General features: G+C 44.0%; 1 long non-coding RNA gene across 1 annotated transcript in view; it reads right to left on the bottom strand.

Annotated features, from left to right (window-relative positions):
• Positions 1 to 224: 224 nt before the first annotated feature.
• The window catches only part of LOC108496264, a 32,575-nt gene continuing 16,320 nt past the window's right edge, over positions 225 to 16,479 (bottom strand). The window contains exons 3-4 of the long non-coding RNA XR_001874403.1: positions 3,248 to 3,254; positions 225 to 236 (exon numbers count right to left, since the gene is read on the bottom strand). This is a non-coding gene — a long non-coding RNA (uncharacterized LOC108496264). The remainder of the gene's footprint in view (positions 237 to 3,247; positions 3,255 to 16,479) is intronic.

Raw genomic sequence — 16,479 nt, forward strand, 5'->3', positions numbered from 1 at the left:
GCATGAGGCATTGTTAAAATCAGAGCTACTGATATGTGATACTGCGTTGATTGATCATTTTGACCTAATTTAAGCTCATACCTTAAGGAGAAAAGCATTTTGATGAGTTTAGAGACTACAAACATCATGTTGGAAACATGCTTCATCTTTTTCTCTGGCTGATGTCCACCTCTGCATGTGCTGACAGTCAGATGTTTTCCCACATGACTTCTGGTTTTATGTGGTCATACGTGTGCCTGACAGGCAGAGTCATCAACATATTTGCAATTTATTAGTTTTCTATTGCAAAACAGTATTTTGTAAAAATGGATATCCCACTGAAAAGATCTATTTCTATTCCACTTTCTATTCCTTTGAAAAATAAAAGCAATAATTAAAAAGAAAAAAAAGGAGTGGGTGTAGAATGGGACTTCCTATGCACAGGTTTTGTCTGATAGAAAAGGATACATACAGGTAGTGCCATGTTCTATTATTGTTTTAATTGTTAATTTCATACAGTTGTTTTAGAGGTCATCATTTCAGTGACGAAATTACTGAATTACTCAAGGAGAATACTCACAATAACAATTCACAGAGAAAAATCTTAAAAGAACGGATTAGAAAGATGAAGAAAATTATTAGTTAAGAGAATCTGAAAATTTCCAACAATGGAAGTACTTAAAGAATACTTGGTAAGAATCTACAAGTATCTAAAATTTGAATTCTGGAAGGTTTAAAAAATAGCACAGCTTGGTGTCAAGGTGACCAAACAATGTTAAATTAGAGAAGCTCATAGAAGGCTAAAGTTCCTGAAACTCAAGCAAAAATGTGCTTGAACAGTGAGATTGTTTCAAATATGAAATATTTTATAAAATAATTGTAGAAATTATATGGATTGCAGCACTTGTAAGAAAGGGAGTACGCTACCAGATTGAAGTATATTAAAGATGGTGAATGTACTATTCCTCATCTTTACACATTGACCTTGTTTCTGTGTTCAGAAACCATATAGAGAGTTGTTGAGTTGGTCAATAAACTAATCCAGCCATCAATAAAGCACACCTTCTTGTTTATTAATATGTGATTAAAAATGTATATGATAAAAAGATATTGACTGAGCAAAGTTTGGGTGACAAGAACAATTATAGCTTCAAGCCTAATCAGTACATGAGCTGTTTAACCCAGTGAAAGTCAATAGCCTATTTCTGAACAATTACACATTTTGTTTTAAATAAAGTATTTGGAATTTGCTAGTGCTCTCGTTTTCTCTTCGTGATTTAGTCATGAACACAGAAGCAGAGAGAAACAACCACAAAATAAATCACCCAATATAATTCCACTTTATGGTTCTTGTATGATAAATTGGTAAATATGCAGCAAATAGGATTTGTTTTAATTAAAGCTTGATAGCCACAAATAAATTAAACTTGGAATAAGTATGTCTTTCTTTTCAGTTTTATTACTAATTGCACTAGTCTTAATCATATTTCTACAATGTCCTGATTTACTTATTCTTTAATATTTCTGTTGTTATTTCAAACTAAATTCATAATTTTACAGCATCCAAAGTGTTCCGTCTTGATTTCATTAAAGCAGTTTCTTAAACTTAATAAGAAATTATAATAAAAATCTATTTAATTCCTCCCTGAGTGATCTTTAGCTTTTTCAAAGTTTTCTAACAACTCAATGCATCCTTGGTTCCAAAGCAACAATATTCCACAGAGCTCGATGTCTGATGAAAAGTCGATAGCAATACCGAAAAGTTTGAACTGGGTGCATCTTTAAACACCAAAATATTCCAGTATAGTGGGCATTAAGTACAAACTGATTGCTGGTGAATGGTCAGACATTCCTGAGCGAGAACACAGGGTCACTGGCTTGTCCCCACAGTGTTAAAAATTAACTGTGGGTGCAAAGCAAGCAGAGTCAAATGGCTGGGCTATCCACAAGCAGAACTTTTAGTGTTTTTAGCACCGGCTTGTTGCATCAACATTCAAGATCCGGTTAAATCAATGGTACTCCCCAAAGTGTTTGCAAATTGTAAATCTTTTAAGTGGCAGATCAGAAAGCTCCTTATCTATTCCATAAGTATCCTGTTCATCAAACAGTTATAGCGACTAGCATTTCCACAGATACTTTTCTTACCTGCTAATCTTCTTAATTCCTTTGCAAGAATAAAATGATAAAGATGTCAGAAACAAAATCTTTTGAGCTAAAGCTAACACAGTTCCCTAATTTATTCTTCCAAAATGTGTCTGTTTTTGGTGAATGTAAAATTCATCTTATTTTTGATTGCTGCTATAGAAAGTTGTTTTTTCATGAGGAAGAACAAATGAATGAGAGAAATATGCCATTGCACTCACATAGTCTCAAAAGTTTTGGCTTCTTAGAAATGTTGACACTTTAAACACTCTTTTCCGAGTACCTTCATATTAATACATCACTTCTGATCCAATAGTAGGTAAAAGTCAATCATCTTTTTTCCTGACTGATATAAGAGTCACTGTTTGACTCCTAGAAACCAGAGTAAGTCCTCCAGGAGGTCATTTCCATTTGATTATGGTGTAGTTCCAGCATTTTTCCTGGTTGTGTCTGACTTTGGCTAGTGAGGAAGTGGCAGACTGGTGCAGATGGACAATTGGTACAATCCCAGCATGGTACCTGGTGGTCAATAAGAAAAGTTTTCATGTTCTGATGTCTTGTGAAAGAACACTCACAGAGTCAGCTTTGGTTTGTTTTGCCTGGTGATGTCTGAAGCTTAAAAAAGCTAGAGGATGCTCGTCCAGCAATTGAGGACTTCCTATTTAAAAAAATTCCTCTTTGGATGGTACAGTCAGTGCCTCAGTAGTACATGTGAGGGTGCAGCAGCTGTGAGTAAAGGGATTGCCCCAAAAGACAAGCTGGGACATCTGAGATAAAAGTGTTGCCCCAAGTTGCCTTCATGAGAATACATCTCTGTAGCTGAACAATAAAGCTTAGGGAAGTTAGCCCCAGCAACCTGATCATCTGTGGAGTTTAAAGGTCATAACATCTCTGCAGGATGAGCCAAGTACAGTAGGAAAAGTCTGAACCTCTTTTATCTGTGGCACTGATACATCTGAGCAATTTCTGATACATTCTAATCTGAACAAAGAGCTGGGTTTTATATCCATCTGTTTCAAGATGAATGAGAGTTTCTAAATCAAGGGTGGGGAGGATATAAATATGCATGGAAGAAAACTTATTCCTGAAGAGAGGATCCATTGCATTTCAGATTAATAGGTGTAACTCTTCCACTACAATGCTGTATTGTCACACAGTAAAAAAAGATACTGTGGGAGGCAAATTTATTAGGCTAAAATCTATTTTTCTGAGTTTAAACTTACTCATCTGCTTATCTTCAAATAGACTGTGAATACAGCATTGCTGATAATATGTTCTGTTCCAGTCCTTCATTTTATTCCGTCACATGCTTAAAAATATTAGTTCATTTCAGAATGTTGGTACATTTATTACTCTAATTAAATATGTATACTTTAGATCTTTATTCTTCCACTAAATAAAACAGGAGTTTAATTCATTTTAGATTTCATTTATTTGTAATGCTCTTCCACAGCTTTTCAAATTAATACTCTGGCATTAGCTGTATGATTCTCGGTATTTAGGAAAAGCTCACCTGCAAAGCAAATACCCAAGGTGTGTTGATTCATTAGGAAGGTGAATTGTAAAAAATGTGTAGTTGCTAAAAAAATACATATTTTTCAGGTGAAGATGACTTACAAAATCATTAAAATACGGTCATGTTGAGGACTTGTATGATGACTAGGAATTAATTTCTATTTTTATTCATCTCAGCACCCTTACTTATCAGTGTATTTGATCTTCAGCACCAGCCCCTTGAATGCATTTCTCCACCCTTCACCTTCTTCATCATCATCACTCATTTTGTCTATGCAGAAGATGGTGGCTTACTAGGCTTTCTACACAATGTTATCCTGACTCATATACTCTATATAGGACAAAATATTAGTATGTCTTTTGCAATTAAAGTGTGCAGTGTCTGCTTTTACAGGAGTTTCCATTACATAGTGAGAGTTAAAATATAGAGAATTTTCAATTCTGTTATTGTCAATACATTTTATTATGCATGCTTAGTTTAAAAGCTATTCAGGTTTTTGAAGGGAAAGCTAAACTAATCTGCAAACTTAATAAGACTCACAGGTTATAACTGCCAGTTCTCAAGCACTTAGCACTTCTCTGCTAAGTGTCACAACTAAATGCTCTTCATTCTAATAATGGTGGAATAACCCCAGAAAAAAAAACAAAAAAGGAAAAGGGAAAAACCACCCCACGAAAGTGGTTTAAACACTGTACCTCTTCTTGACAAGTTGAATTCGGTGAGAGACCAGCACTCATCTGCCTTTAGAGAGCTGGCTCTGCCTGTGCACAGTTAGAGTGGATGCCTGACTTCTGTTTATGTCTTTGCATACCTTCCCCAGGAGTGAGGCCATGCAGCAGGCCCAGAATATCTTCCTCATCTTCAATTTACTTTCCCAGACAACTCTGCCATTCCCTTCCTATCTACTGGTGATATGCATGAGCGACTAGGGAGTTTTTAAATGAGTGTGGCAAAGATGGACCAGCCACTGCAAGTAGGAAGAGTCAACCTCATACCCAGAAAATTAGAATAAACTTTCATTTTACTCCTCTCTCTAAATGCATGCTAGGGGTGTCCAAGTCAGTTATATCATCAGTGTATTTATGAATAAACCCTGTATCTATAAAATATCTCAGTGCTATTGCAATGAGTGCTAACCTTATACTCTAATGATTTATTGTGATCACCCCTACTGTTGTTTTGGGGCCTTTCACATTACATAGAGATAGAGTCAGATTGCTGTACTTCAAAGTAAGTACATACTTTTATATAATGATCTATTCATTCGCGATTGAATTATAGCCACCTCAGGGGTGGGATGATATAGGATTATCATCACAAGCAATAGCAAAGCTTTATTGACATGAATACTAGCTCTTTGGCTTGGTCAGATGCACTGAGAAAAGCTTTTTTTTTTTGTTCTATTATTATTGGCCATTGTGAGAGGAATCTAGCTCTGCAAAGAGGCTGATAATGTAGGGCATATATATATATACAGCAGCAAATGTACTGTTTCCGTGTTTTCCATGACTTTTGTACTACATCTTGAAATTGTTTGTTTTGGTTTTGTCAATGATGCTAAGAGAGATGTGGATGTCACATCTAAAAGTGTTGTCTCTGATACAAAACAATTTGCTGTTATCTGGGTCAAATCCATTTTCTAAGCAGCCAGATGGCCACCTTTACATTGTATAGTTAAGATTATATTAGTTGTTCTGTCTTGTATATTGGTATAAAAGTGATGGACTCGAAAGCATAAGTTGCTTTGTTAACAAATCCAAGAACAGTACCTACTGTGAACAAGAACAAGGCAGAGAGTCTTTTCTCCAGCAGGTCAGTTTTGTTATGCTTGGTTTTAAATAAGCTCTCTCTTTTATGCACTGGGTACTTCACATATTTGAGGTCTCTAGAAAGCATTAAGCAATTCACTCTCTAACGTTTCAATCAAGCCTGTGGTTTGCTAGAAAAGCAGAGAGATAGGCTGTGGTGGTAAAGGCAATGCTGAAGAGGTCCTTGGCTCAGAGGAAATGGCACTTTATTTGTTACAAGTTACTACTCCAAATAATAATGGCTGCCGAATGCATCAGGACTCTGAGGCTATCTTTATATCTGCTCTCTTACAGTCTCTGTGTTACTAAAAACAGGATGAGTTTTCTCTTTTTGCAATTGCATTAATTTATTCCATTTGTTCAAGTTATTGGAGGTACAATTTTACAGTGCCGCCGTGGTTATTTCTGGGCAAAAATCTGATGCTGAACTGCAAGTCTATTCTGAATGTGAAACAAAGTAGAAGTAGCAAATTATTGTCTCACTTACTGTCTTGGATCAGTGAATGAATTTTAATCCACGGCTAAGCAGACAGTTAATTTGGCTTTTTCAGTGAGTGCAATGACTGCTTGACTCCAGGCCAAGGATCCTCCAGCCGAGGTCAGGACCATGCCTGGTGAGGGCACTTCATGTCTCTGACTAAAAGGAAGAGATTCTGGAGTTCTCCTGTGTTGTAACATGGAAAACAGAACTTTAAAAGTTTAAGAGAAGGGGTTTTTTTCCTGTTTGTTTAAATCCAGTGCCATATAGGGAGATCTGGGTTGTTAATATTGTATCCATCCAGCTGAAATAATTTGAAGATTTTAATCCTTTATTCTTTATTCCCAATGAATAGGTGCCAGTGATACCAACTAAAAAAGCAGTTCAACATGTGCTTATTGAGGAAAAAAAGAAATCAGAGAGTATTTGTACTCTCCTGTTTGATCACCCTTTTGCTATTTGGCTTAACTTTAGTAGGACAGCGGTGTTAGCTGTGTCATACCTGATCACCAGATGACCTGAAATACTGTCTAAAAGGCATCAATCTGCTACCTGTCGTAAGAGCTCAACTCCCTAAAAAATAAAAAAAAAACATTTTTTTAAATAAGCGAGATATTACTGTTACCCCTGAATTTGCCATGGGCCTGAATGAAATGGAAAATCAAGGAAAGAAATTTGATAAGGAATGAAAAATCAAATAACCAAGGCAAAAATGTATTTTAATGGAAATTAAAAAGAACAGCAATAAATTAAGCAGAGGATAAACCTTGTGTAGCCATATAATATTTTACACACACACACAAATTAAAAGAGTATTACAGACTCTATAAACATTTAAAGCCAGTAGGAAGCAGTAGGAAGTGAGAAAGTGAAAGCTAACCACACTGCTCAGTACCAATCCCTTGTGCACATGCTTTATCACACAGTCTTTAATTACACCACTATGTACAAGGAGATGATGAAGAATTTTCCAGGAAAAAAAATGTTTTCCTCAAAATCACACTATGTAGTAGAAAAAAATATCAAAAAACAAAGGGAAAGAGACTGTGCAGTAACCAAAAGGCAAGGCACTATGGCAAATACCTGACGTGAAGTGTTCCACATACGAGTGCTTTCACTGGTGTAGGCATACACTGTGGTCTCTTCTGGGTCATCACCTTGTTTCCATGTTCTCTGGTACCCTGGGCTTGATCCTCTCTTTTTTTCTCCCTCTCCTTCCCCCTTTTCATTAATAACTTTACAAAGCCTTTGTTTCATCTGCTCTTGTGAGATGGTAAATGAACGCAATTTGACAGGGCAATGGGGCTTTTCTGCTTGATCTTGTTCACAAGCACCCCTTTGGCATGCAGAGTAGGTAGTTTGGCATGGCCAAAGCTTTCTTCAGGAGTTGGCTTACAATGTTAATCTTACCTATATCTGGGGCCACATCTGGGGCACACAAATCCTAATCTGAACCCAACATTCTTGTGCTTTTCCTGTTCTTCTCCCCACCATGCTATAGCATCCATGTGCTTATCTTTTACAGCCTGAATTTGAGGGGATAAGATCATCCTATGCTTTTTAATAAATCTGCTTTTTAATAAATCTGTATTCCAAACAAATGCCTGTTAATTTTGAGTATCCAACTAGAGATACTGTCTACTTGATTTTTCAACCTGCTTGGCATTCTGCATCACTTGGCATAGTCAATGCAGAGTCCCACTGATTTTATCTGAGGTAGCGAGTGATTCACTTCAGCCTACCAGACTCCAAAATTTCAAGATGGGCCCTCCTCATATGAAAATCTCAGTTAGTCATTACCTCTTGAGGCAACTTTCCCCACATTGCAGAAGCTTTGAGTTGACAGGGGAATGGAAGCAAACTCAGCAGGTAAAATTCAGCTACTGCTTTGCCACAAAGCCCTGTTTTCTCCCCTTGTAATTCTTCACCTTCTATATAATCCATACCCAGTTCTGCGACAAATTAGACAGGAATCTAGTGAATAAAATCTATAAAGTACTGATCTGTTCCCAGAGGAAGGGTACTTTGCAGGGTTTAGTTTCTACTTCAGGAAATGTGTAGAATTTAGTCTGTGCGGTCACATATCATAAGGTATGGAGGCTGAATTGAGGTGCTCTGAAACCCTCGGGTTAGTCATCTCCGTAACATCCCTGATGTTGTGGCTAGTGTTGAATATGTAACGCATTTCCTTAGTTTGGTGGTGACACACACACAAAAAAAAATCAAAGTACATTTTGAATCAGCTAGGAAATAAGTTTCTTAAAGATCATTTAGTTCTTTTTTAGCATTAGAAAGCAGACTCCATTCCAAATGAAAAGCATTAATTATGTAGCTGTACTGCATCAACTGAAAATGGGGGGGGGGGGAACAATTTGACTTTCAGAATTTCTACTATGTTCCAAATTAAATTCAGGCCAGCTACTCTGGACATCCTGCAATTAAGCATCCTTGCTCTTGGCTGACAACATTAGTCAGTTTTGCTAGCCTTGCCCTCCCATCTCCCCTCCAGGTTCCTCAACCAAGCAGTTTCTCCCTGCTCTCTCTGTACAACCTCTGTGTCTCCTTACCTAATCAGTCCCAGGCTCCTGCCTCCAAACACTAGTCCCAGTTTTTCTCTCCGGACTGCTTGGCTGCTTCTATTGCCTGCTCTGTCACAGGCTGGATGGGTTTTTTTCTCTGTGTTGTATTCATGCAGAGACCTTTCTTCTTGACACAACCTTCAGATCGTTTGGAGCTTAGAAGAGGTAGGATTCCTACCTCTCAGATTCTGTGCCAAAGCTCAGGCTCATGGGGAAAATTTGGAGGTGGGGATTAAAATGGAAATCTAGCCTCACCACTGTATCCTAAAGCTTCTGTTTGCAGAGAGGGCCAATCTGTAGCAATTCCTTTTCCCTACTAAAATAAATCATTACTGGGCATCTGTTCATGACACAATTTCTAATACTTATAAGTTAACCACATTTGGATACATTTTCAGACAGAGAGGGAAAGGCATATTTTGAATAAAAAAGGTCACATTTTGAGACTGTGCTTCAAAGCCTGAGGGCAGCAGAGCATTTCAAAGGAAAAAAGTTTCCATTTTAGTATGAGCAAAACTGTTTATTTTTCCATAACCTTGTTCTTGGAAATGGACAAATTGTTTTGGCAGGTATTTTCAAAATAATCTACGAGGTACAGACAGTCAGCATATCAGTTTTCAGCCTAAGTGATGATGTTTTTTCCAAAGCTACATGCAACAGAAAATACGATCTCTGCTGAGAAATGTTTGCCAACCTCAATACAGGGAATGGCAGCACGTCCACCTTAGAATATATATTATCACAGATTACATCCTCTGAGGATTTCTGATTTTTCTCAAACACCAATTGCCTCATGGAAAGGCAATAGGGTCAGTGACTCTTACTTCCCTATTTTAGAGGCAGAGAAACTAAAACAAGAGGAAAGGGGAAAAAAACAGGGATGGAATAAAAAAAATCCTGATCTGCTCCTTAGTTCCCCATTTATGCACCCGTTGCTGCCGCCTCTGAGGGCTGTTATTTGTGCAATGCTCCTCTGGTCTGGAGTATTACAGGTATTCTTTACGCTGCACAGACACGCACGTCAGAGATAGCATCCCTGGTGTAATTACTGTGATTTAACTCTCTGTGATCGAAAGTTTGGGGGGGGCTATAAAAGAGAGCACAGCGGGTGCAGGAGATATCTTCAAATAATAGTTTAATTCAGTCAAGAACAACCAGCCTCCCACATTCAGCTTGGGAATCTGTTCAGTAAAATAAAACTAAATTCAAATATTTCTGAGGCACCTGATGAAACTCATGGGCAACGCCTTGTGGAAAAGAGAGGCATGAGGGGAAAGCTGTGGTAGGGCTCCACTGAGACAGATTAGGTTGCTAATGTGACCCACTGGGTGATGGCCACTGCCTTTGCTGTTGCTCCAAGTTCTCTGGCTGAGGTGAGTCCCAGGAAAGGCATAGTCCAGAGGTGCTGGAGGCCTTAGGTAGACAAGCTACTTAAAAGTTCATGCCACTGTCTGGCTCACTTGGGAAAGTAAGAAACATAGTGAAGTGTTAACAGTAAGCGATGAGATAGCCCCATACAAACCGAGAACCTTTGCTAAAAATCACCCCAACAGCTACAGCAAATTCCTTAGCTTAAACTGCGGCTCTCTTCAGAGGAGAAAAAAAAAAAAAAAAAAAAAAAAAAGAAAGAAAGAATTGCCAAATCAAACTGCTGACTCCTTTTTTCTTATCAAAACACTACAGCATACATCTTAACAGCCTGAAGTAAATCAAATGCAGGACCAGCTGGAACTGGCCAGCTCTTGACCCTTCCTTGATATCAGGTGTGTGCCGCACTTCTCTGGCAGATTAATTTATGATCTAAAGTAACTCAGAGCCCCTAAAACTTTCAGTCTGGCTGTTAGGACAAGGCTGAAGGTTTTCTTTGGAAAGTTACACCACCAGAAGAAGCTGGAGTTCTTCCCACTCGACAAAGATACTGCCTTACTAATGTCAGATGACTTTGTTCCCTCTATATCTCTTATTTTTAAACTCACCCACAATGCTGCTAAGGGACAAAATTCAAATGTATGGCCAAAGCCTGTTGGTGTGCATCTGAATGACTGTCAGTCCCCTTTTGCATGTGGAGCTTTCTCTTGGGGGGATTTGGAAGTGTTTATATAAATGCGTCCCTAAAGAAATCTTTCAGCTTGAGGAAAAAGTTAGGAGAAGATCTGGGAGAAGTTGTGCAAAGTACACCGAATTCAGAGCAGCTCACAGACGGCGGCTCCGAGGAGAGTTGTGCCCCTGTGTGTGATCAATATAATCTATTGCGAAAGAGAGCTTCGGTGGGGGAAAGAGATTTAGAAAGAAGCTCTTTAATTATTACCTGCAGAGAAGTTAAAGTGTAACTCTGCACTAACGTACTCTGGTGCCAGTTTGGGGTGGGGTGGGGGGCAAGTCAGGCATCTAGCCTGCCTGAAGTATGTATGGGAATTAAAAAAATCAAAATAATTTTAAAGATAAAATTAAGGGAAGGAAAATAAGCACTGACGAGGTGAAAGCATAGAGAAGATAAGTTAATCTTTCAGGTTGCTGACCTCTCTTTGTGTTTCGCGCGGGGGAGCCGCCGAACAGGCTCCGGAGCTTGTAGCACCCACGTGTGAGCTTGTAGTCACCCCGCGCTGGTGTTTGTACCGCACCTCCCCAAGAGCCCAGATCTTCCCCCTTTCTGCCACGGCCTTTTCCTCGCACACGCTGCTCGGGGACACTGGTTATACTCCCCCCCTCTTTGCCTGCCTTCCCCCTCCCGGAGCCGCCTCCGTCCGCGCAGGTTGAGCAGGGGCTGCGCGGGCGGCGGCGGCCCCTGGGAGGGAAGGCGGGCGGGTGCTTAACTTGCGCATCTCCTCGTCCCTTTCGAAGATCACATCCTTGCCCTCAAAAAAGTGGGAGGAGAGCCTTGAGGTTTCCATGCCGATACGGCAGTGTATGTATAGGTATAAATTTTTGGTTGTTTTTTTTTTTTTTCTTTTTTAAGGGGGTTTTGCTTCTTCGGCAGGTCAGCATGTTAATTAAAAGTTGGCCCAGTTCGGTCGCTTGCAGTCCCAGGTGCGCTATTAACACATAAGAATTTTATTTTTTTTTTTTAAGATATCAAAATGCAAAAACTCGGTAGAAAACCCATTTCCTCTTTACTATTAACTAGCAGTCTCATAGAGAAAATCATTAGAGATATAATTAAATATGAGTCTATTTTTGAAGAATGTCCTGCAAAATAGCCCCAAAATATGATGTAGTAATTTGATTTTTTTTTCCTTTGGCACTACAGGTGCTAGCTATATTTTCCGTCCATTTCCCACACCATGTATATTAAACAGGGAGGGAACATTGCTCCATTGTCGGTGATGACCCCAGACTTCGCCAGAATATTTTGCTCCTCGGTGCAAAATTGCGAAGTGAGTCTCTCTTTCAAAATCGCTATATTGGTTTTTATAATTACCTCATGGTCTAAACTTTTTCGTAGTCCATTTCCTAAAGGATGAAAAAGAAAATAATAAAAGGAAGGAAATAGAGAAAGGAACAAAGTTATCTGTATTAACATTTCTGTTTCTCTCATCCAGGCTGTCGATAACTTTCCCTGGATCGGGTCCTATGTTTCTATAGGCGCCCAGCTGAGGTGCGCGTCTGCCCCTGCCTGCCCGCCTGCCCTGCCTGCCCTGCCTGCAGCTTAGTCTGACACTGGCCCTCCGCAGGCCTTGGGTCGCTGCCGCTGAATCCCCCGCCCGGCCGGTCCCCTCCGCGCACCGCCGCGCCCTCCCCGGGCTCCGGCCCTCGGTCCGCGGTAACGTGTCCACCCGCGGCATCGCACCGGGGAGCTTGCGGTCCACACCCCGGAGTGGGATCTGTCAGATTCTGATGGAGAGCTAAATATCTCCTAATGTTATGTATTGCAGATAAAAAAAAAAATCAAGAAAAAATTTTAAAAGGAAGAAAAAAAATAAGGAAAATATGCAGACTGCCCCCCATCTCCTTTCATCCCTAAGATTTTATTCTTTCCTCCGGAGTATTTTCTCTGCGGATGGTAAAACGTAGTTCACGGCTTGGCTTGGCTTGGCTTGGCTTTGCTTTGCTTTGCTTTGCCTTGCCTTGCCCCCGGCCGAGGTTGACCTCCGCAGTCCCTCTGGGACAAGCAGCCTCTGCCGGAGCCCAGCGCCGAGCGGAGGAACCGGTGGAGCCCCCGCAGCCGCCAGCGCTGAGCCGATCCCAGAGCCCGGGCAGGCGCTGGGATTTAAACCCGGCCCGGTCTTGCTGTTACCAGGAGCGCGTGGTTGTTGTTTTTTTTTTTTTTTTTCCCCTCTTTCTCCTTTGTAAGATACGGAAGGTGAATAATGAAATCCCTTCGCTAATAGTTTATGAGCCATGAGATTGGAAATGTGCGCGGATGGACCAGCGCGCCGGGCTGAGCGTCACTCGGGGGGCTGCGGGAGCGCGGCGCGGGGAGGCGAGAGGCTGCCGGGGGCTGCCGGGGGCTGCCGAGGTGGCCGCTCCGGCAGCAGGAGTCGCCACCGAGGCCGGGGGTGCCGGGGCTGCCCGTGCGGCGGCGGCGGCGTGTCCGCGCCCGGGCACTGCCCCAGCAGGGCCGCGGAAAGGAGAGCGGCTCCATACGAGGGGGCTCGGGGGGCCCCTGCCTGCACCCCCGGGCGCTGCCCGACACGGGCTCCTGCGCGTCCCCGCGAGAGGCACAAAGGCAGTGCGGGCCCTGCTCGGCCTTTCGGGGGGCTCAGCGGAGGCCGCCCCCCCGGAGGAGAGTGGGGACGAGCGGGGAGCGACCTTTAAAATCAGTTTGGAGGGAACTGGGGGCACGGCTCTGGCACCCGTACCGAAAGCCCCTTTCCTCGGCGTTTCTGCGGCAGGTCACGTCCGCGTGGATGGGGCAGGAGCAGGCGGGAGCGGTGTCGCTGCCCCCCTGCCCTCCCGGTGCACGTCTTGGCGGCACTCGCGCCCGTACAGGAGCGGACATTTCCCATCAAGCCAGTGCCATGGGATGTCCGAGGGCATCGCTATCTCCCTGCCATAAAAACAAACCACTCATCAGCTCCGCTCGGTGTGCCATCGAGAGAAGTCGCCGCGGCGCGAACGGGCACCATCTGTCCTGCCATTCCAGGAGACGCACATATATTTCTTTAGACAGGTCAGCAGTTCTTCCCGGCCAGCCCTGTCAGGCACCTGTCAGGGGAGAAAACCTCTTCATAGCTGCCGCGGTGGGATCCTTATCAGCGGCAGCCCCTCTGCTGACAGGGCCCGGCCTTAAGCTTCCCGCAAATCAATGTCCTCCGGGGACAGGGGACTGTCGTTACCGGGTGATGCAGAACGTGCTGGTACCGCTCAGCCCACCGACAAAAGATGGGGAGGGAGGCAGCGGGGGGAACTGGCCCCGAGGAGCCTGTAGGCTGCCCAAGAAGGCCAAGGTGGGCGCTGGAGCAGGGGGCTCCCCCCTGAGCCGTCGGACCGGCCCCGCCGGCGCTGCCCACCCGCGAAGGGCCGGGGCACTGGGCACCCTCAAGGATGACGCTCTCTGGGCTCCCAAACGTGCCCCGGCGTGCGGGGGCTCCGCTGCCCTAGGTGGGGAGGGCGGTGTGGGGGGCCCGCACCGCGGAAACCCCACAGCCACGTGTTTCGTGGGGCTTTCTCTCGAGTGGGTCCATCGCTCCGTGACTGACCCAAAGCCCTAGGCAAACACTTTGTCCCTACCAAAGTACCGCCTTCTCACCTCTCCCCCCCGGCCTCCCCCCAATAATTCCGACCTGTTTTCTTTCTGTTCCTTACTTGCTTTCAAAGTGACGGCACGTTCAGGGGAGTCTGCCTGCCCGCCTTTTGCACTTCCACACGGTATCGCGTGGACATCTCCCCCACACACACACCAAAAAAAAGAAAAGACAAAAACAACCAAAACAAAACAACAACAGACACCACTACAAAAAAAAAAAAAAAAAAAAAAAAAAAAGCCGAAAACGCACCGTGTGTTTCCAACTTGGAGTTAAAGTCGGTGCTAATCCGGGTCAGTTCCTGCCCCTAGCTGGGAAGGCAGGGAGGAGGATGTAACGTATAGGTTAGCGGTGGGGGGGTGGGTCGTGGTAGTGGGAGGAACAAAAACAACCCCCGAAATAAACAAACAAACAAAAATCTCGCGCGCGATCACAATAAAGTGAAATTCCTTTCTACACACCCACAACTTTAGCTCTGTCTGCTGCCTGGGGGGTTTTAATCTTGCAAAGAGAAAGGGGGGCTCCCTGCGCAAAATTACGCCTTCTCCTCTCATTTGTTAGCTGATTCCATCAAAAAGTTCGCTATTTATAGGCTACACACACGAACCTGGAGTAATACAAACCCTCCCGTGTTGTTCCCTTCGCAAAGTGGCCGGTCCTGAAGCATCTGATCGGGTTTGTGTGTGTGTGCGCGAGTGAGAGCGAGCCACGCAGAGAGCGCTGCCATCCAAAAGGGGAAAGAAGAGCTCAAGCTGAGAGACTTATTAATTGCTAAGAGCTGCTCTGCCACCAGCCATGTGAGTACCTAACAATGATCACCTTTTGCACAGATGGTCAGCGATCAGGCACAGACACTTTCTGTCCTTTTCTTCCTCCCTCCCCTTCCTTATTTTTTTTATTCGCCTCCTGTATCCCTCCCACCCACCTTTCCTTTTTTTTTTCTTTTTTTTCTCTCTTTACTTTGAGTTGGCACGGTTTATTCCTCACGAAGAGGAGGAATGAAACGTAGGCGAGCGCGGGGGAGAAAATGTGCCGAAGAAGAGGAAGGAAGGAAGGAGTGGTGAAGGGAGAGGAGGAGGGTTTGTTAAGCGATCGCCTTATCCCCTGAGTCCGAGCCGGCTGGGAATTAGTAACAGCGAGATAACGGAGGTTGTATCCCTCCCTCTTCCTCCGCTTTTCTTTTCCTGGAGCGCTCAGACCCTCTGACAATTACTACACTGGTATCAGCGCAGACAACGTATTTATCAAACCTCATTTGGGGGAATTGAAAGGGAATTACAAATAAATAAATAAACAGATAAATAAATAAAGAGAGAGAGCGCGGGGAGAAGGGGGTTTGATCGCTCCGCGTACAGCAATGACTGTCCGTCTGCTCCCAGCCCGCTGTGCAAGGCAGGTAGAAAGCGCCCGGAGAGCAGCCCGGTCCTGCGGGCTGAGCGTGCGATTTTGGGGAGAGTGGGAGCGCCCCGGCCCTTCGCCCCCGCCGCCCCTCCCCGGCGAGGTGGCAGCGAGGTGCAAGGAAGGCGATAGGCAGCGCGTCCCCCCCCGCCTCTGCTCCTTCCTTCCCCTTCGCGAGGTCTCGGCGGTTTCCAGGCAGGCAGTCCCAGCCCTCGGCGTGGCACAGTGCGTGAAATCAAGCCCCACGCAGCAGACAGGGCATGACACGTGGGTAAGGAAATTGCAGTTGATTCGAGAGTGGGGAAAAATGAAATCTTTGCTAGGGAACGTGGCTCTCGGAAAGGTAGGTGTCCTAGTTTGTGCAGGAATGCAGGGCTGGAAGACTCCGCTTGGAGAGGGGTTGGGGTGTGAACAGAGAAAGAGAATTAGTTTCCAGCGTGGAGAGGCGCTTTTCTAAGCCAACAGTCGAGCTCCAATCACACACTCTCAGGTTAGCGTAGCATTAAACTAGCAGGGTCGGGGTTATCCAGGGCAATTATACCGCGTGCCTGGGATGTAACCTCTGCTCATTTATACACAAAGCAGAGGGAGAGACGGAGTTACACCTGGAAAGCCAAAGAGCACGGTGAGTATCGGTATTCGCTCCTCTCTCTCCAATGCCTGTGAACAAAGTTCAAAGGCAGCCGGTGCAGGGCTGGGGCTGGCTCCGCCGGAGCCCCCCCCCCCCGCGCTTTGGAGGCAGCAGCGCAGCCTTTGGCGCCGGGACCCCCAGTGCAGCCCCTCCGGGGCGAGCCCTCGCTGAACAGCCAGGAGAACTTGCGGTATCTTGGTTAGAACTTTGCTACTTTACGTAGAGAGGGAAAAAAAAAAAAAAAAAAAAAAAAAAAAGGGGGGG

The sequence above is a fragment of the Lepidothrix coronata genome, unplaced genomic scaffold (genome assembly GCF_001604755.1).
Source record: "Lepidothrix coronata isolate B3197 unplaced genomic scaffold, Lepidothrix_coronata-1.0 Scaffold38, whole genome shotgun sequence".
NCBI lineage: Eukaryota > Metazoa > Chordata > Aves > Passeriformes > Pipridae > Lepidothrix > Lepidothrix coronata.